The sequence below is a fragment of the Podarcis cretensis genome (assembly GCF_951804945.1).
Source record: "Podarcis cretensis genome assembly, chromosome: 1".
In the NCBI taxonomy this organism is placed as follows: domain Eukaryota; kingdom Metazoa; phylum Chordata; class Lepidosauria; order Squamata; family Lacertidae; genus Podarcis; species Podarcis cretensis.
Window position 1 is genome coordinate 26,136,742 of NC_137170.1, and position 21,273 is coordinate 26,158,014.

A 21,273-nucleotide genomic window follows, 5' to 3' on the forward strand; every position below is an offset into this window, starting at 1 on the left:
GTCCCTAAGATGGTTGGATGGTGCATTGTACGCCTCCTTCTGGCAACTCCTGCAGCCAAGCTGGTGCCAAAAGTATTGCTCTGCTGTGGAGATGCAGATGCAGCATGGGGGTGCACCCCCACCTCAGCATAAGACACGCCACAGCGGGTCTAGCCACCATGCCCACTCTCTGACCTTTTCCTCCTTCGCAGAAAGCTTTGCTTAATGTTCCACTTGGCTGGAGCATGTCGAATAACGCAGACTTTCGAGTATCAGGGGGACATTTTGGGGGAAAACACCTGTCTGACACATGTATAGCTAACGCTGGAAATGTACCTTACTGGAAATACGTTAAGTTCAGGGTGGTTTCGCTACTGTTTCCAATTGTTGACTTGTGCTAATAAAAGGAGCCTCTGCTGAGCTAGCCGGCAGCTTGCTTGGAGCTTGCTTGCTAGCTTGCTCCTGCACAGCTCACATGCATTCAACTCCTGTACTGTCCTCTGTTATTTCTACACTCTGCTTTCCTCTGGAACACATCAGTGAGGCTGAGAGGAGGATTTTGTCACTCCAGATCTTCCATACACACTGCAAATGCTTGTGCCCCAGGAAAAGTCACTTTGGTGCCTCTAATGCAGCAGTTTGAGGCACAACCCCATAGACAGATGGATTCCAACAACAGTAAAAATATATTTTGGACTGAGCCACCCCAAACTTCACAACCCTTTTCACATATTGTGAAGTTGGAAGTAGCATTTTGGCAATGCAGGGTGGGGGTAAATGTGATTTTGGAGCTGGCAGCAAATCTAGCACCAGTGTCAAAAGTGCTCCCAGGAGCTGTGGAATCACAAAGACAATCAGAATGCCCTTGATCTGCAGGAAGGTAAGAAATGGTGGCCACCCACTGTTGGGACTCCCAGGAGCCCTGCCGCTGTTGTCAGAACCACCAAAAGGGCTACTGGCATGGGCAGTAGTTCAGTGGTAAAGCTTCTTTTTCCCATGTAGAAGGTCTCAGGTTCAATCTCTGGCAACGCTAGGTAGGGCTGGGAGAAACTCCTGCCTGAAATCCACCTCAGACCATCTCTAATATTAGCTGATCTACACAAAACTCAGTGTGCTTGAATTTGGCTCATGACAACAACAAAATTGCCCTATAGAACCAAGAGTAGTCAAATTTTGGTCTCGTGGTAGGAATGAAAGACTGAACCTGAACAAGGTAGAATTTGATGAGTGATCTCCCCCAAACTTAGTAAGATATTTTTTTTTAAAAAAAAACAACCTATGTTTCTTTCTGCACTGAAACAAGAGATAGTTTGCATTCTGGTGTAATTTGTTCCAGAAGTCATTGAAGGACAGGCTTTACTGGCAGTGATTTAGAGACCTGTTCCTACCTCTGGTGACTTTGTGTTGGAATTCTGTCAGCAAAATGTATCTTCAAAGCCATTTCATCCACTGTAGTTATTACTCAGCTAGGTTCACTCAGTGAATAAATATCCCCTCACGCTAACACCAATTTTTCTTTCTTGGAGCGTTCTCTACAGCATTTGGAAGGGAAGGGGGGAGATGACAAAATCAAGGGGAAATATGTTAGGAAAGGCCTGGATATTGGACTCTGAAGACTAACCAAACTAACCTTTCTTTGGAAGACAGTTCTGCTTCCATGTAGATGCAGAGGCAACTTAGTCCAGCTTCTCATGAAATGGTCACATTTGCTCCTGTGACCCAATCGCTTTGAAATGCCAGCCATCAGACTGGAAGATTCTGCAGCGGGAACATGATTGTTTTAGATTAACAAGAGCTATGGCTTAGTGATAGAGCATCTGACTTGCCTGCAGAAGGTCCCTGGTTCAGTCCCTGGCATCTCCACATAGGGCTGGGAATGACTTCTGCCTGAAACCCTGGAGAGCATAGCTGTCAAGCGTCCCTTATTTGGAGGGACAGTCCTTTATTCCAGCGCCATGTCCCACTGCTGTCCCTTATTGATGGATGTCCCTTAAATGATGTCCCTTAAATTTCAAAGGAAGCAGCTCCTCTCCCTCCCTCCCTGCCGGCCAGGGAGGAGGGAGGCTCCAACTGTGTTGCTTGGCTGTGTTGCTCACCCAATAAGAAGTCTAAGAACGACTGGGGGGTGGAGCTTGCATGCCTTGTGCTGATCAAATCAACTGCGTTGCCTGGGGACTCACCTTTGCTCAGCACTTCCCAGCGGAGAGGTGACAGTGGTTTTCCTTGAGGCTTCGTTTGGCTGCTGGCTGGGCTTTCTGCCTTTGGCTCAGAGGGGCTCAGAAGTTGAACATACCTGTGCTGAGTGCTTGGATTGGAATCGGATGCATACGTCATCGAGGGCCCACTCACCCTTGCCGGCGAAAAGGTCTGTCTGGAGCGGGGGCACATGGTGGGGGAAAAGGAAAGGAGATCTCGTGGGGGGGGGCTTTTGAATTTGTTTTGGAGGCTCCTTCGATTGACTTATGGGGGAAAAGAAAGGAGCTGGTTGACTAAAATGGTGGGTGACTGGTGATCTCGTGGCGAAGGGGTGTGTGTGTGTGGCTAGTTAATGCAAGCTGAGGGGGTTTTTGAATGCTGGACACCATTTTGTTGCATGTGCTGCTGCAAACTTTGCAGTGCAAAGCCAGGCCGGGGAGCCATCTTAAGTTGAGGCTGCATAGGCCTTGTAGTGCATGTGATTCAGATTCTATTCAGTTGAACCTCTGGTGACAAAGTTGGTTGGACAGTGTTCTTGAAGCTACCAGCATGAGTTTGACCAGACTGCAGGAGGACAGGAAGACTGGAGTGCCTGGAACAGGTGAGGCTGCAGGTCCCTTATTTTGGCTGCTGATCCCTTATTTTCAAGGCTGCTGGTCCCTTATTTTCAAATCTGTAAGTTGACAGCTATGCTGGAGAGCCACTGCCAATCAGTGCAGACAGTACTGATCTAGATGGGCCAATGGTCTTTCTCAGCATGAGGCAGCATGTGTGTGTGTGTTTACTGTGATTACCAAAATATAGATTTTATTTCTGTGACGAAATGTTTTGGCTTGTACTTTTGGCTTTAATAAAAATGAAACGATACTGTTGCCAGGGTGGCAGTTATAAAGCTTTGAGGATGAAATGTCCAGAAGGGCTTCGTGTTGGTACTATCCTCAAGGCTGAGGCCATGCGTTGTAAATGCATCTAGTGTGTGCATCCAGATGTTGCCTCCATTCGCTAGCAGAGTAAGATCCGTTGTGAGCTCTCTCCCTCATCCTTCTTTACCTGCTCCTGTTATTTAATCACAGCAATAACCAAGGTGATGAAAATGAAGGAATGGCTTAGCGAGGTCAAATGCAATAAAGCACACAGAGCCACAAAGGGCAGGCTTATTTAACTCGTTGCGAGAAGGTGGTTGCTGGAGGCATCCCATGAGTTAAATGTACTTCCTCACACAATTTAAGAGAATTGGTTTGATTCCGTGTTGGTCATCTGCTTTTTATGATTTTGTAATGTAGTAATGTTCTAATTATTTTATTGTGCACCTCCATGATCTTCCCTTATTTGTTGCTTAGATGATAGATAGAAAGATAGATAGACAGATATTCCTACTGGGTAGAAGAGGTCAAGGATATAAACAATACAATGAGTTTAGATTTGTGGGGAAGGCTCCCCACTGCAGACTTGTCTCCAGCATATGGAGGGCTGTAGGGCCTCCAGCAATGCTCTGAGGAGTCTTGATAAGTGTGTTCGGGATTAGTACTGTGGAAGGGAGAGGGACCAGCAGTAGGCGAAGCCAGAGTCAGACAGGCAGTGCCACCCTCTGAGTGTCTGTCAGCCAGTGGAGGCAGGCTGAGCTTGTGGAGCAGTGCTACTATCAATGATTCCAAACCTGATGGCTATTGCTCACATGTGCCCACTCAAACGCTTCAACTGGTGGAACTGACACCAATGCAGGTGCCATGTAATGCCCATTCCACATTTGTAAGAACTTGGTCATTTAGTGTGGCAGCACCTAAACTTTGGAATTCTCTGCCTATTGATATCAAGCAGGTGCCTTCGCTGTACAGTGGTAACTCGGGTTACAGACACTTCAGGTTACAGACACTTCAGGTTACAGACTCCGCTAACCCAGAAATAGTACCTCGGGTTAAGAACTTTGCTTCAGGATGAGAACAGAAATTGCGCAGCGGCAGTGGGAGGCCCCATTAGCGGTGCTTCAGGTTAAGAACAGATTCAGGTTAAGAACGGACCTCCGGAACGAATTAAGTTCTTAACCCGAGGTACCACTGTACTCTTTTCAGTGCTTGCTCAAAACACTCTTACACAAGCCTATCCAGATGTTTAGAAATTTGAGGTAATCTTACTTTTATATATTTTAGAGAAGGATTGTATTTTTTTCTTGTTTTATCTTTTTGTAGACTGCTTCGAGGGTGCTTTTTTTTAACAAGCAGGTGGTGTATAAATTTTATAAATAAAATGAAATAAATAATAATGAACTTTCTCCAGTGTCAAAGGTAGTATGCTTCTAAATATCAGTTGCTGGAAACCACAGAAGGGGAGAGTACTGCTGCCCTCAGGTCCTGCTTGCAGACTTCCTGTCAGCATCTGCTTGGCCACTGTACGAACAGGATGAAGAAGAAGAGTTTGGATTTGATATCCCGCTTTATCACTACCTGAAAGAGTCTCAAAGCGGCTAACATTCTCATTTCCCTTCCTCCTCCACAACAAACACTCTGTGAGGTGAGTGAGGCTGAGAGACTTCAAAGAAGTGTAACTGGCCCAAGGTCACCCAGCAGCTGAAAGTGGAGGAGTGGGGAATCAAACCCGGTTCACCAGATTACGAATCTCCAGCTTTTAACCACTACACCATACTGGCTCTCGTGTGGTCCAGGATGCTGGACTATTATTATTAATTGAATTTATATACTGCCCTATACCTGGAGGTCTCTGGACAGTTCACAGAAAATACCACAATATATAAAATAAAAATAAAAACAATAACCCAATAACCCAATAACCCCCCCCCCCAAAAGAGCCACATTTTAAAAGGGTATAGGATGTCAAATAGGTCAACAAAAGGCCTAGTTAAAAAGGAATGTTTTTGCCTGGCGCCTAAAGGTGTATAATGAAAGCACCAGGCAAACTTCCCTGGGGAGAGCATTCCACAGATGGGGAGCCACTGCAGAGAAGACCCGTTCTCGTGTTGCCACCCTCTGGACCTCTCAAGGAGGAGGCACACGCAGGACCATTGCTCTGATCCAACAGGCTCTTCTTATGTTCTGTCCTAGGAGACCAGCCTCCACTGCATATGATGGAGAGGGCTAGGGAGCCCTGCCTCCTTGTGCTATTGGAATTACGTGAGGAGGGGAACAACTGAAGAGAGCCAAAACAGGGCCTAGCTGGAAAACAAAACAGCATGATAATCATGGCTCTCTCTCTCACCAGATGGTCAGAAACAGAAGCTACATATATTTGTAGACCAGATCCTTTTGGATCTTAATGTCTTACGCAAAATGAGACACCAACTATGTAAATAATAAAAACAAAGAATGATAGCACAGATCTCTTATAACCACTTATCTGTTCTGTATTATGTATGCTGGCCCACCCTGCACAAGTGTTACCAGCTTAAAAGGGCTTTAATCCTCAATGAAATTATTTACCAGTATCTTCTGTTCTATTCATCCAGGCTATTTGCATTCAGTTCAGCTTTCTCAAGACAAAAAGCCACCGGAGCCTGCCTGTCTAAAGAGTTTAAGCTTATGTGCAATAAAGCAATATTACATTCCCTTCAGATTAGAACGTTGTGCTGTTGAAGGGATTATGGTGGCACCAGTCACCATGCAAGAATTTGGAGGAAGAGAAAGTTTTGCATATTACAAAGTGACATCTTAAAATAATAATAAAAAGATTCTTTCACAAGCTGTAATCCTCTTCTGGAGTTTTTCCAATAGCTTTATGGACTTCTGTGTGAAAAATGCTGTCATAGTGATTATATTGCAAGATGACACCAGTAGGGGGTATTGGATCCAGGAGGTGATTCTGCTTATCTTGTCAAACAGAAAGCAAAGTGATGCTGAACTTACCTAAGGTTTTACTTTAAGTAGGAAGGTGATGAGGGAAAAAAATTGCAAAGAACTGTCATGTCGGGTTTTGCCTGACCTTTTCCAAAACAGATAGGAAGGATCATATCACTGACAATTCATGTTTGGGTATAAAAAGTTACAGTTGTCACACTGATACCTGTTTAAAAGTTGAAGATTTTCAGTGGAGAATTAGCCTCACTTGGCAAGCTGAAAGCATAGGTATAGCATATGTTTGCATGGGGAAAGATAGTGCAATTCATAGCGTCCTCTTCTTGGAGTTCTCTTCCACGCTTCCACAATAAAGCTTGGTGCACACAGGTACCTAACAGAAGTTCAGCTCCAGATGTGAGCTTGTTCCCCTGTGAGGAGGGCCAGTGATCCACTCTCTGCACAATTGGTATTTTTCCAAGACATATTCAGACAGATGTGTGTACTGAGTTCCATGTATGCAACAGAAATTCTCCTCCCTCTCTTCTTCCTGCGCACCCTCAGAATCTGCTCCAGAGGTTCCTCCAACCCCCTGGAGAACATTTTGAGTGTACACAGGGGCTGTAGGTGACATGAGAGGAAGTATCCATTGTGCAGGTGGAAGTTTGCTGCCAGGAGCTGGGTATTCCAGCCCTCAACAAGCTCAGTCAATGAATTGCCAGGGGGAGAAAGGTCCCGCAAGGCTTGTCGGAATCTATCAGGGTCCATCAGCCTCTGTGGGCGAGCCCAAATCGGCTCGCCACCTAAGCAGGGTGGGGGTGGAAAGTCAATCCTGGCTTTCAGGGCGTAGTGATCAGACCATGGCACCTTCATCGAAGGAGACATGATTACATCTATACCGGCGCCAAAGATCAAATCCAGCGTGTGGCCTGCTTGATGTGTGGGGCCCGAAACAAACTGGAGAGCCCTAGTGTCGCCATGGAAGACACCAGGTCCAGAGCCTGTGAGGAGGGAGTAGCATCAGCATGGATGTTGAAGTCCCCCAATACCAATAGATTAGGGAACTCCAAGGCCCAGCCGGCCACTGCCTCCAGGGTGGCTGCTGGTGCGCTAGGTAGCCGGTACACCAGCCAGACAGCCAAGCTCACCTCAGAGCCCCACACTAGGCCAACACATTCAATGCCGGGGATCGATGGCGATGGTAGAGCCCTGAAAGAACAATCTTCCCGGATTAATAATGCCACCCCTCCCCCCCGGCCCACAGTCCGTGACTGGTGGAGGACGGAGAAACCCGGGGGCGCCATCTCTCGTAAGGTAACAGTTTCCCTTTTGCGCACCCAGGTCTCCGTCACACAAGCCAGGTCGACCCCCTGCGAGGTAAAGAAATCTCGCAGAGTGGTGGTTTTGTTGCCTATAGACCTGGCATTGCACAACACCAGTGATGGAGGTGAGTAATCCTTGCTCACCCTACCCTCGTCCCTCGGGATGGAGCGCAGATTGGAAGTGGTACGAGCATATCCGTATCTCGATCCCCTTCGCCTATAACATCTGCCCCCACCGCCATACCTGTTAGGGGAAGAAGTTCGTGTCCCAATAAGAAGATCGCTCCATCAGCACATGCATTTTTGCCTGCCTGATGGAGGGATCTGCCTTCTCCCCCACCCCATGCTGTTCTGACCCCCCACCCCCGAACAATGAGTGGCCACACAAAAGGAGGAGAGGAGGTAAAAAAAACCCTCAATTGCACTAGCAGAAGCCCTTGCACAGGCTTCCACTGGTGGGGCTCATTAGTTGAATCCTGTCCTTTAGGTATAATAGTCATATTTTTTGCATATAATCACTTGAGCTTATAAAGCCCTGCACACCAACAATGCAACTCTCAGTTGTTTCAGAGCTGCCAAATTCAGTGTATAAATCTATTTGGTTCTTCTTCCATCTCTAGTTCTAGCTTCTGGGGAAGTCTACACATGTGGAGATGCATGTAGGTCCACACATAAAACATGGACCTTGGGGTGGTACTAGGATTGGGGGGGGGGGGGGAATCTGTGTAATCTCAGGGGTGGGGTGAACTGCACTGTCGTACAACCTCACAGATTGGCCAGCAGTGCAGCCGTACTCCACAGTAACCTCACAAATGCTTCTTCATTCCTGAGAGATATATTTGGAAGCTGCTGCACCTTTGAAATACATAATATTTGTTGGCTGAGGTACTTAAATAACGCAGATGACATTCTAAGAGAAAATCCTAGTAAAAATTTATAGAACAAACTGAACCAAAAAGAATACATCTTGAACAAAAAGGCACAAAGGAGTTTTGCTTTTCTGACTGACCTTGTTCAGAGCATGGTTAGCTTCAACTAAAAATTCACCCCCCCAAAATCCTCCCTCAGAGCAAGAGAGGATAACAGAACACATGCTAACCTCCCTAAAGATCATGCCAAGTTCCCTGGTTCCTTTGCAACATTGCCACTCACTCCTCTTGAGTTGTTGACCAACACTGAGACCAGAATTAACTCTTAAATTTCGAAATAAGTGATCTCGGCTGCTGTACTTCCAACAGCATTTAAGCCAGCAATCTTATGTCTAGGTAGAGGAAATTTACATGTAAAGGAGTTCTAAATCAACATCTTTTTCTTTTGGGGGTGGGACAAAAGTATCTAAATTAGTTATGTATACAGCTTAATGTGGTGATATTAATAATAATAATTTTTCTGGCAAGGGGGAAGCAGCATGAGTTCAAAATTAAACTGATTCACTTTCTCTACTGCATGTTTTATTAGTTCAATATCAGTTAATACTCCTCGTGGGTTTTTCTCCTGCACTGTATAAATCTCAGCTGAATGAAGTAATGTCTTTTGGAACTGAAAATCCAACCCCCTCAGGAGAATGTGGGACTCATTGCTTCCCCTACTCTTTCTCCTATATTAATGCCAGAAAAGAGCTTCATTCTACGCACAGGGGCCCTGCGACTGATGCCAGAGCGGAGGGGGGGGGGGGGAAGACGGCATAAACACAAAAGCAACAATGATTCTAGACCAGCCTGGTGTCCTTTGGATGTTTGAACTCAATTCCCAACTGCCCCAGCCAGCATGGAGGACACCAGATTGATTAAGGCTAGTGGTCCATTCTAACAACTCTATACAAACAGCTCCAACACATCCATTATATGTTCCACCCTTTGTTTAGCTTACCATGAAATTCTGTTTGTGTCAGCTGTCAAAATGTTGTGGACATAGTGTACTTTGATTTCAGCAGGCCTCTCTGCAGGTCCTACATGATATTTCTGTTGACAAGTTGATAAAACGTGGGCTAGATTACACCTTTGTAAGGCGTGTATGCAGCTGGTTGATGAACCATATTGAAATAATGTTCATCAGTGGCTCCTCAGTGAGCCTGTAGAGAGGTGAGAAGTGGGATGTCACATGGTTCTTTTCTGGTCGACAAAGGACAAAATGACAAAGGAAGAAGTAGAGGAGAAGTTTGTCAGAGCTGCAGATGGCACCAAAATAGGTGATGTGGCTAATACCTGAGATAACAAAAACAGGATGAAATCTTATTTTGACTGGATGGAGAACATGGGTCATTCATTTGATATGTTTTCTAATGGATAGTGCTAGGAAAATGTATGAAATGGAACATCTATGGCAGCAAACATTCATAAATGTCCGACCCAGGTTTCCTGTTCCTGTTCTCTACAAGAGTCAGAAAACAAACACCCTGATAATGTCACAAGAATCATAGCTGGAATAACTGCAGTGGTAAATAGATCTTTATTATCAGTATACCCAATAAGTAAATCTTCTTAAATTTTTCATAAAGTAGCTCAACAATTCATCTTCAGTGAAGCTGAAACTCTGCATTACAAGCTTTCTTGTGAGAGGTAGCTCTTTAAATGAAGCAATGCACTGAATATTGAAAGTGCATTATGCTTTAATTCTCAGTCTGAAGTTCTGTTTTGTTTCAACAAAAGTATAATCATTTTGTCAAGTAGAAAACTGCTAGATCTTTCTCCTGATTCTTAAAACGAGGTCTGCATGCATTCATACTGCAGCAGCAGGCTTTGATAATCATATTCAAAACTGAATGAGCCAGTTTTGAAGATACTCCCCGGCTTAAAAACCTGTGAAAAGAATTCCTAAGCATTTCACTCATTATTTTAAGCATGGAGGATGTCCCAGCTGTTGTGAAGACAAGGCCATTCATTCATGCAATTTGTATGCCGCTTTTCACAAAAAAGAAACACGCTCAAAGTAACTTACGATAAAAGAACAGGGATACGTTCCAAGCAAACACTCAAAAAAACATAATTCCACAGTAGCATAGCAAAATAACATAGTAACAATTTCATAAGAACATAGCAAAATAATAGCAAATATAATAACATAGAAAAAGCCACACTTCCGTACTATAAATATAACAAGATTACTTAAACAACATGCAGCATCCAATATCAAAAAGAGCAGCCCTGTTTAGTGAAGTTTTCAATGTTTGATGTTTTATAGTGTTTTTAATATTCTGTTGGGAGCTGCCCAGAGTGGCTGGGGAAACCCAGCCAGATGGGTGGGGTATAAATAAATTATTATTATTATTATTATTATTATTATTATTATTATGCTACAGCTTCATGTTTGTCCTAGAAACACCCCTCCAGTGATGTTCCTCAGTTCCTCCTGCAGCCATTTGCATGACTTCTGAGGTGTTCCAGTAACATTATTAAGCAATAATGTTGCTTAATAGAAGTGCTGAGTTCCACCTAACATTGGGGGAGCTTGGTGCATGAGCATGAGATCACAAGGGCAACACACATTGGGAGAAGGCTGTGAGGCCCAACAAGACCCACCACCACTGTGGGGAGACCCAGGGGATAACCCCTCAAGATTGGGGAGGCTCAGCCCATCCCCACATACTTGAGGGTGCTGAGGTGTCCTCAGCCCCGCAGAGTTGGTGCCTATGTTGCTCACAGTCCTTCTCCTGCAGCAGCTTCTTATAAGAGCTATGGTTTTCCCAGGGAAGGCGGGCAACTACCAGCTAAATCCCTGGTCACTAATAAGTGAGTTTACCTTGGTTTGTACCCTGAAAGAGTGGTCTACCACACAGAGAACAGAACTATGGTTTATCAAAAACATATGGACGGAACCACTTTGGCTACCCATAAGGAGAATCAAAAACTTTTGTTCTCTAAATAGTCTATACTGGACAATCTTAAAGAGAAATGCTCATTTGTGACGTAATTCCATAAGGAATAAGCTCCTTTTTTATCCTGATAGAATTAAGGGATGGGGGAAGAGAATTCGTCCAACAGACACCACAGGTGGCCTTTGAACACTTTTATTTATTTTACACCTGGGATGTGGCATGTCCAACAGATAGAGAGATGAGTTATTAAGACTTTTCAACAATGAATATTGTCTGTGAACTGGGAGATATTTCCTGTTTATTCCTGGGACCTATGAAAGCAGCAACATATTTTGGGAGTGTTCTGACTGAATGGCTTCCTTGGTGCCACTAAAACAAAAGAGGTGTGTGTATATATATATATATATATATATATATATATATATATATAATTTCATATTCTTTAAGGCATGAAACAACTGCAAAGTGCTGAAACAAAATGTCCTCTTTCAGATAGGAAATCTGTATAATACGGTACTGTATAAACACCCCAGAATATTTGCTAATCAATATTCATGCAACATCATATAGTAGACATGACAACCACATATTGGAAACACGGGTGGGTGAGCAGTGATCAGCAATTTTAACAAGATGTATGTCATCTCATTGATAGTAATACCAGCTGCATGCTTTTTGTCCATTGGTAATAGGGTTAAAATTGTGAAAAACAACAGTCAATGCAGCTAAAGCGTTCAGAACTTAGATAACACATTGAAAGATGAAGCTCCCAATATCATAGGCATAAAGAATTCAAATATGAAAATAAAACTCAGTCTGCTCTTTACAGCATTCATAACTGAAAAATATATTGACAAAAGTGGAGAGCTTTACAGAACTGACAGTAAGGAATACTTGAGGAATACATATAGCCTGTCACAAACCAATGAGCTATGAAAGTGGAAAGTATTTTACGTGTGTGTGTGTGCGTGCGCGCGCGTGTGCTTATGTGTGGAAGTCTCAGTACTTAAAGTAAAATGAGACCCTTTTCCTAATCCCTTGTTTAAAGGTTAGCCTATTAGGTTTTAGGCTAGATTTGTAGGGCTGCCTTTATATATCATCCAATCTGATTATGACAGCTAGCATGCTGTGTGCAAAATATTAAAAGTGGGACACTAGCAACTAATGAATGGTTAAATAAATAATGGGATTATGTGGCAAAACCTAAAATAACAAATTGTGTTCATGTTAAAGAAGGAACACAAAGGTTAAATGTATGTTTTATTGGGAATGGCATGTGTGTATTTTGTAACAGAAAGGATATTAAGATTAGAAATGCTTTTTGTAAATTATAAGTGTGCGTTTGCATGCATTTGATTTAGAAGTGCAGATGTTCAAACAATCAAATAAACAACCTTCAGTTGGTTCAGCAAGGAGCTAACCGATTGCTTACTGGGGCAGAGGAATGGAAGCAGTTGATGTTTACCATGAAATAACTTCACAGGGGCTCTCTTGTTAGTTTTCTGAGTACAAGTCACAGCTGCACACATTTATGAAGGGCATCTGTACTCCTTGCAACTTCATTTAAGGTCCTGGATGCCAAATGGGCCTGAGCAGATTCCTAATAAAAACCCGCTAAAAATTGACTACACTGCTGTGGACTACACACTGTGAATAGCCCTTTCACCAGCAAGGAGACATCTCAAGGCTATCTTTTTGCTGACTTCTCTAGCTCTTCTGCCAGCCTTTGGATGGTCAAGGCTCTGCTTTTATACTGGGTGGTTTTCATGTAGGATTAATCTTTTTTGCCATTTTGAAATCCCCATGGAAGAACAGCTTTGCAAAGCTCAGTTGCTCTTTTCTGTCTGTTCTTGGAGCCTGTAATATTTAGGAATGTAGTGAAACTCTTGTTTCTAGCATTTACTTTGGAGATGAGCTAATCTGTGAAAACACAACATCTGCTAGAGCTATAAAACAAATGAAAATTAATTAGGTATTTGAAGGTCTGCTTTGGAGACAATAGGGTTTTTAAAGTTTACTAACTTCTCAAAGGGCTTAAACTATTTAATGGGAGTTCAGTCTGTAAAATATGTTGGTTGCTACTAGTTTCTTGATTCTTGTATTCTCTCAACATATTTTCACTTTGCTGGAAAGTCTGAGAGGATTAGAAACATGAGATCAATCTCCAAGGAGTTTTGCATGCAACCGATAGCCAATATCATTCCTTTCTCATGTAGTAAATTGCCATCATAATCTCTTCCATCTCTAGTGCTGCTGCATCCTGTCAAACATATATAGATAATTTTTCATGTAATCTTCATTTATTCTACATACAGCTTTTCGTTTACATACAGCTTCCTTAGCAAAATATATGAAGAATGGTTCTCTCTTGTGAAAAGCCTGGATGGTTCTCCTGAGTGAAAGCAGAAAAGCTTACATTTCCAGGAGAGAAAGATTTATATAGCTTACGTATTAGGGATGGGTAAATCTGGCTATTTCTGTTCTGACAGTGTAATCCTATGTCTACTCAGAAGGAAGTCCTATTGAATGAAATGGGACAACATATATGTGCTCTTCAAGGCCCACATTCCCAGCATGTTTGCACTTCTGACTCAGTGACATCTACGGTGGCTTGGTCACAAGACTCTGTTTTGCATTCCAGACATTCCAGGCTGTTGGAAGTCTCACGGAAGACGGAAGACGGGAGACGGATGTGATGTTACTGTTTCCTGTTCCTTTATTTTTTTTTTTCAGTTGCTCTCTGCTTTCACAGAGAGAGCATGTATATTTCTTTTCTGTCTGCGCAGTTAGAAATAAAATGTAGCAATGTAGCTCATACATTTCTCATCCTTCCCTGCTGCTGGATACTCTGCGTAATGAGGGAACGTGCCTGGAGCCTTATCAGAGGCTCAGGTCATTAATCATCATCAGAGGCAATTCCGAAGGACTTGACCAGAGGAGTAGCTCGGTCGTAGCGGAGGCTCCGACAGCAGGATCCCCAAGGATGTGCTTTACGGGGAGCTGGCTTCAGACACCAGGCCTGTTAGCAGACCAACTCTGCGTTATAAAGATGTCTGCTGAAATAGACTCAGAGTTGACTAGTAATTTCATGCTCCTTATTTCACCTCATAGGTACAGTGATTGAATTTCCCCCCCAAAAACCTCAGGCTTTATATACATTATTTGCACAGTGGGTCCCGTGTGATTGGCTGACTCTGATTCCCATCTGGAACCTGATTGGCCTGCACTTGCAGGCCAATCAGGATGTTGCATTCTAGGATCCTCCCGACCTAATAGGCTGATAAGCTTCCTCCTGGGGCCTGATTGGGCTGCTCCTGCAGGCCAATCAGGTTGTTGCCTTCTAGGATCCTACCTGCCTATTGTTCTAGGATCCAAGCTCAGTACATAACACCTGCAAACATGATATGAAGGCTGGCAACATTAACCCTGCCATGTGGGAATCCCTTGCAGACAAGGGCAGTGCCTGGAGACAGACAGGCCATGTATCCACAGCAGTGACCAGAGGAGAAATGACTGCTGGGAGGAGCACAGAGAGGACAAACGCCGTGATGCATCAGCACAACAGGACTCCTTCATCTTCCTCAAGCACAATAACAATAAAAGAATGATACCGTAACTCTCCAGTGGTTTGTCTTTACCGCCAATGGCACACTCTTCCATTGTTTTGCAAAACAGACAGATGCCCATGTTAGGTTGAGTAAGGATTGCAGCCTCAATCACTTCTGCATGCTTGTAGCCAGAATGACTTTTAGATTATGTTCTTGTACTATGGGGACTAAGGGGCGGGCATCAAAAATGGATTTTGCAAGCCTTTCCGGTTGCCAGGAGACTTAAACATTGAGCCTGGAAGGATCAGCACCCATTATCTATTATGTAATGGTCTGAGGACTGTAACACCCTTGCTATATTTGAATACACTTTTTTTTTAGAAACATCAGCTTTGTCTGAATACCTGATTTGACATCCAGATGGCATAGATTGAACTATATGTGTAAACCAAGATGTATGTATTGATGATTATTGTATTATGGATGTGAGCTGGCAGGGTTTTTCTTGTGTTTTCTCTTTCTTTTTTCATATGTTCCCCAGGTTTTTCTTTTTCTTTAATACATTTGCAGTAAGAGAATCAATAACAATTGTTTGCACCCCAAAATCCATCACTGTTCAGCATTAATCTGCAACAAAACAAAAATATTATTTAATTGCATACTTTAATACATGGTTTAATGCATAATTTTTCTCAAAATATGAATTTCACTGTGGGAGTTTGGGGCTCAAAATGTGTATTTTGCTACATTTAGCCTGCTGAGAAATGTTTCACAGCATTATGATAAATCAAATTCTTAGAGGGATATATATTCACATTTGAAATTATGGATTCATTCAAGGTAAAATGCACTTGTAGAAGATAATTATGTTGTAATGTACTATGTGCAAGAAAATCACCCTGGCCTTTTGACACCTGAGGTGTGTTTTCCCTATTCCACTGAGAGTCATTTGTTTTAACTGTTTTTAATGCTGAATTTATTATTGTTGAAACCAGCTCTGGGGTCTGCTGGTTAAGGACAGGTAATAAATATAATATCATCACCATCAGAAAGTGTGCATAACAATGCTTAAGTGAACATCTCATTCAAAAATATGTTACATTGGGGAAATTTCCTTGCAAAAATGTACCTATTGGGAGAAATGTGCGTAAAAATACTGGCAAATTTTCATGAAGACATTTAACAAAACGTGTTCTCCCTAGCAGAGAGCACATGTTGCGGTGGGGGATACAAGCCACCCCAGTGTTGCTGGGCGGATTTGTGTAGTGACCCAGGCAGTGAATTGGTTAATTGGGTCGCTGGGGAGAATTGCTTGTTGCTAATTTTGAAGGAGGGATCAGAGGTTTTAAATACTGGACGCCCAACTTTGGGCGTCTTCTTGGCTGCTTGCACTGGATCACCCACCCACCCTCCCTGTATTGGGGGGGGGGGTGTTCGCTTGACCTTGCTATGCCTGTCATGGGGTCGTCTGCTTTGAGGCAGGAGCCTGGTAGGAATTTTGTCCATTTGGCTGATTGGCTGGTGCCATTTGGTTTTGGCCTACTGCGTAGCAAATCGTCACAACTTGTAAGGTTGGCGGTTAGGCATTGGTTCAAATTGGTTGGTGGAGGGGTAAGTGCCTATCCTTCCAATGGTGGTGCGGAAAGGGAATTCCGTTAAAGGAATCCAGGGGCTTGCCATTCTTTTCGTCCTTGTCCCTGGCATCGGACTTGGGCCGTGCAAGCTACAAGGAGCATGAGGGTGAGAAGTGAGGGACTGAGGCCCAGCTTCATTTTCTCCCCAAAATTGTTTCCCTCACTGGCTTCTGCTGGAATCCAGTTCTGTCCCTGGGCAAGGACAGATAGTCAGAACCAGTGCCTAAGCAACCACTCACTTGTGAGTATTTAAATAAAGTTGTGGCCAAAATCTTGCCCAAAACCCAAACCAAAATTGATGTGTGAATTATTGGGGGGTGGCTTAGGGACCTCGACACACAAACACACACACGCATACACACACGCAGTGAGGCAGAATTGTGGTAGACTGAATTTAAGGTTGGAAAAATGAGAAGCTGAAGTTGACATACCCAACCATTCTTAGGGCATAAAGACATATGTAAGACGAACCTGCAGGGTCAGGACAATGGTCCATCTAGTTCAGCATCCTTTTCTCACAATGGCCAACCAGGTGCCTGTGGGAAGCCCACAAGAGGACCCAAGTGCAGAAACACTCTTCCCTCCCTTCCAGCAACTAGTATTCAGAAACATTGCTAACTCAATGGAAGTAGCGCAGAGCCACCATGGCTAGTAGCCATTGACAGCCTCACCCTTTATGAATTGATCCAGTTCTCTTTTAAGGGCATCCGAGTTGCTGGCCATCACTGCCTCCCATGGGAGCGAGTCGAGTGCCATAGTTTAGCTATGTGCTTTGTGGAAAAGTACATCCTTTTATCTGTCCTGAATCTTTCTCCAGCCCTTGAGAATCTCCCAGGTTTAGGACCACCTCCTTGGTCTTGTAGTGAGGTGAAAGCTTACTGGGAAATGATATATAATGAATTGAAAAGGATGTTTAAAATAACGTTTGTAAAAAAACAAAACCCAGAAGCTTTTCTTTTGGGAATTATAGGGGTGGAACTACCCAAACTGTATAGAAACCTATTCATGTAATTTTTTAATGAATAGGTTTCTATACAGTTTGGGTAGTTCCACCCCTATAATTCCCAAATGTATAAACCTGAAAATCATATTTTTTAAAAAAAGGTTAGGACCACCCCCAGGCCACCATACATCTCTCTCCCCAGAACAAATCCTTCACTGTCCTCTACAGCCTCCCCAAGTGCTTACACCCTTGAATTTTGATAATGCTTCTGGCTTGCCTGTACAGTGTTACCTCAGGTTACAGATGCTTCAGGTTACAGACTCCGCTAACCCAGAAATAGTACCTCGGGTTAAGAACTTTGCTTCAGAATGAGAACAGAAATCGCATGGCGGTGATGCAGCAGCGGGAGGCCCCATTAGCTAAAGTGGTGTTGGTTTCTGCTCTCTTCACTGTGCAGCGAAAGGCTTGTCACAAGACAATGTTTACATTCCAGTCAGAGTACTGTTGGAGTTTCTCACGGGAAAGGGAGACTGGATGTGACGTACACTGGTTTCCTGTTTTTCACTGTTCTCACAGTGTTCTCTCCGTGCTTCAGAGGAGAGAGGATGCTTTTTCTGCTCCGGCAGAGGCAAGATGTTTTTCTGTAATCTACCAGCTTTGAAATGTAAATAAAGCAACTTAGAGTATGTGCACGTATTCCTCATCATTCCGCTGTGCACGGGACACTGCAAATTCAACAAGTGGTACCTCAGGTTAAGAACAGTTTCAGGTTAAGAACGGACCTCCGGAACGAATTAAGTACTTAACCCGAGGTACCACTGTATGGAGAATGATGCGTGTAGTGGTGGTGGTAAGGATGCTGTTGCAACCACAAACTTCTGTATGGGTGAAATCTAGTCCATTGTGAAAAGGTAAGACTCACCCCTCTTTTTTTTGTCTCGGGTCCAGCCTGCCGCCAGCATACAGCCCCCGGAAGATTGGCCATGATGGAATGCAGTCCTCAGGCTGAAAAAGTTTCCCCACATAATATCCTGTTTCCTTTTGTAAAAAGAAAGAAATGTCTTCAAGTATATCCAGAGTTTAGCCTGCAGTTTGACAAAACATCCTTATTGTGTATGGATTCCAGACCTACTTGTCCAACTCAATTACTGTTCCAATCTAGTCATGCTGATAGAATTTACAGAACAGCTTCTCTATTTTCCCACATTTTAATTCTGTTACACATTTGACTGTGAATTTATTCTGGTCGGGCAAATGATTTTGGGGCGAGCTGGGGGAGCAACTGAACCAACCTGAAGAGAAGGAGAAAATAAAATACTTTTTTTCTTTTGCTCTTCCCTATTCCATAATATGGAATGGAATCGACCATGAATGAACAGGGATGATGGATATGGGAGTAGAGCTAAATAAGAAGGTAAAGGTAAAAGGACCCCTGACCGTTAGGTCCAGTCGCGGATGACTCTGGGGTTGCGGCGCTCATCTCGCTTTATAGGCCGAGGGAGCTGGCGTACAGCTTCCAGGTCATGTGGCCAGCATGACTAAGCCGCTTCTGGAAAACCAGAGCAGAGCATGGAAACGCCATTTACCTTCCTGCCAGAGCAGTACCTATTTATCTATTTGCACTTCATGTTTTCGAACTGCCAGGTTGGCAGGAGCAGGAACCGAGCAATGGGAGTTCACCCGTTGAAGGGATTTGAACCGCTGACCTTCTGATCGGCAAGCTCTAGGCTCTGTGATTTAACCCACAGCGCCACACGCATCCCTGAAATAAGAAGAGTCAGATACAATAAGTAAACTAATGTTTGGCTCCTTAAACAAAGGAAACGAGAAATTCATCAAACACATTGCTGCCTAGCTCTTGGTTTCAGGTAAATCCCCAAAGTGTTGTAAAATGAACAAAACTATATGCCTGCTCGACAAGGAAGAAGTTAATCATTTATAATTTGAGGTTATGGTCTGGTCTTGCCTCACTCTTCAACTCCTTTGTTTGGGATTAAAGTCCTGTTCCCATTGCATCCAGCCACCCAGAACCCCTTGCAAAAGGAAGCAAGAAATTTCTGACCCCTGTAGCAGATGTACCATGTAGCGAGTAATGCGGAATCTCTCATCCTATATATTTTTAGACCACGTGGAATTGATTAGAACTCAGGAGCTGCTCTACATCTGACCACGTCACTGCTTCTCGTGTTCACACTGAGTGATTATTATGGTTACAGTGCAAGGGACTTATGTACTAGATGCACAGGCCAGACACAAATCTCTGTATAAGAAAGTGATTGTTTTATGTGTGCTGACCACACTGTCCCAACTATAGGCTTGCCATATGTCTGTAAAATTCCAAACATGCCAGGAAATCAAACATCTAAAATGGCGTCCGGAGAGGAGTTTTTGAATTTTAAGAGATGTCAGGAATTTCCAGGACATACGGCAACCTGGGACTTTTGGGGGGTTTTCTGTCCCCCCATTTTTTCCGGGGGAAGCTGTGCCCCAGTGGCAGTGGAAGTGATGAGAGGTCACTTCCCCTGGCTGGGGAGTGGGGGGGAGAATGAGGAGGTGGGGGAGGGAGGAGGCAATGCAGTGGGAAAGAAACATCAACAAGGAATCTTGTAGGCTGGTAAAGGGGGTTGCTGGTCCTGATTGTGTGTGTGACTGTGTTGCTGCAAGAGGAGAGGTGCAGGGAGAGGGGGAGCGAAAACAGCTGAGAGTATGTAAACACTGGCACCAACATCTGTTGGGAAAGGAATTCTGAGCAGGGTGGGTTTTGTGTCTCTCTCTGTGTGTGTGCATTAAGCATTCTCTCTCTCTCTCTCTCTCTCTCTCTCTCTCTCTCTCTCTCTCAGGATAGCTCAGCAGGAGACTCCTAATCTCAAGGTTGTGTGTTTGAGTCCTGCATTGCAAGGGATTGGACTAGATGATCCGAAGGCAGGGGTCCTCAAACTTTTTAAACAGGAGGCTGGTTCACTGTCCCTCAGACACTGTTGGGAGTTGGACTATAGTTTGAAAAGAATATGAACGAATTCCTATGCACACTGCACATATTTTATTTGTTGTGCACATAAAACAGGGAAAACATTACAATATTTAAAATGAAGAACAATTTTAATCAACATAAACATATAAAAATTAAAAAGTGTTTTGACTGCGTCAGACCAACACGGCTATCTACTTGAATCATAAACTTTTAAGTATTTCAATGGGAAGTATGGTCCTGCTTTGGCTAATGAGATGGCCAATATCCGGTTCCATATTTGTCACTGCTAGTCATAGCAAGTGATGCAAGTGTTCATCAGTTAGTCTGGATCTGGTTGGAGATTTCAGATGTTTGATTCGGGGGGAAATCTATTCACAGACATAGGTGCTGCCAAAGATGGATGCAATTTTGGGTGCATGGTTCCTGAGATTAAGATATGTCTCAGAGGGGAGAGATGCATAGAAATTAGTGAGGCTGCTTGATATGAATGCGTCTCATTGGGGGTTGTGGGGAATAAATGTGGAGGGCAAAAACCACAGACCTTGAGCTCCTGGGAGAAAAAATGTGGGATGGAAATTCAGTAACTGCTCAGTCCCGCTTCTGGGGGGGTGGGGTGGCGATTCAGATGAACCCATACCCATTTTTTTCCAAAGCCTGCCTCCGCCGGGGCTCCTCTTGGATGGCAGGCAGATGTTTACTCACGAGCAACCTGATGCTGAAGGGGATTCCTCAGGAGCAAACACTCCTTGGATCCTCGTGAGCAAGCGCACCTTGGATCGCAGCCCAGCCCCCAAGCACTTTTCCCAGGATAAAAACTTGTTAGGATGATGGTGGCCATCTTTTTCCTTGGACACAATCCCCAGGGGAGCTTCCTCATGAGTAAGCACCTGAGCCCTTTGTTACTTGCAAACGTTCTTCCCCCTTTCCCTGCCCTTCACACGTAGCTCACCATCGGTGTGGAGGCCGCCACAGGCGCAGGAAACAGAGGAGGAACCTGGCTGGAGGAGGCAGCGGCTGGGGCTGCCGAGCTGGGCTGCAAGGACAACAGCGGTGGGGGCTGGATCAGGCGTCGCACCACAGTGGA

At 44.0% G+C, this 21,273-nt stretch overlaps 1 long non-coding RNA gene across 1 annotated transcript in view; it reads left to right on the forward strand.

Moving 5' to 3' along the window:
* The first annotated feature begins 17,699 nt into the window (after positions 1–17,699).
* The window catches only part of LOC307223255, a 732,363-nt gene continuing 728,789 nt past the window's right edge, over positions 17,700–21,273 (forward strand). The window contains exon 1 of the long non-coding RNA XR_013842051.1: positions 17,700–17,784. This is a non-coding gene — a long non-coding RNA (uncharacterized lncRNA). The remainder of the gene's footprint in view (positions 17,785–21,273) is intronic.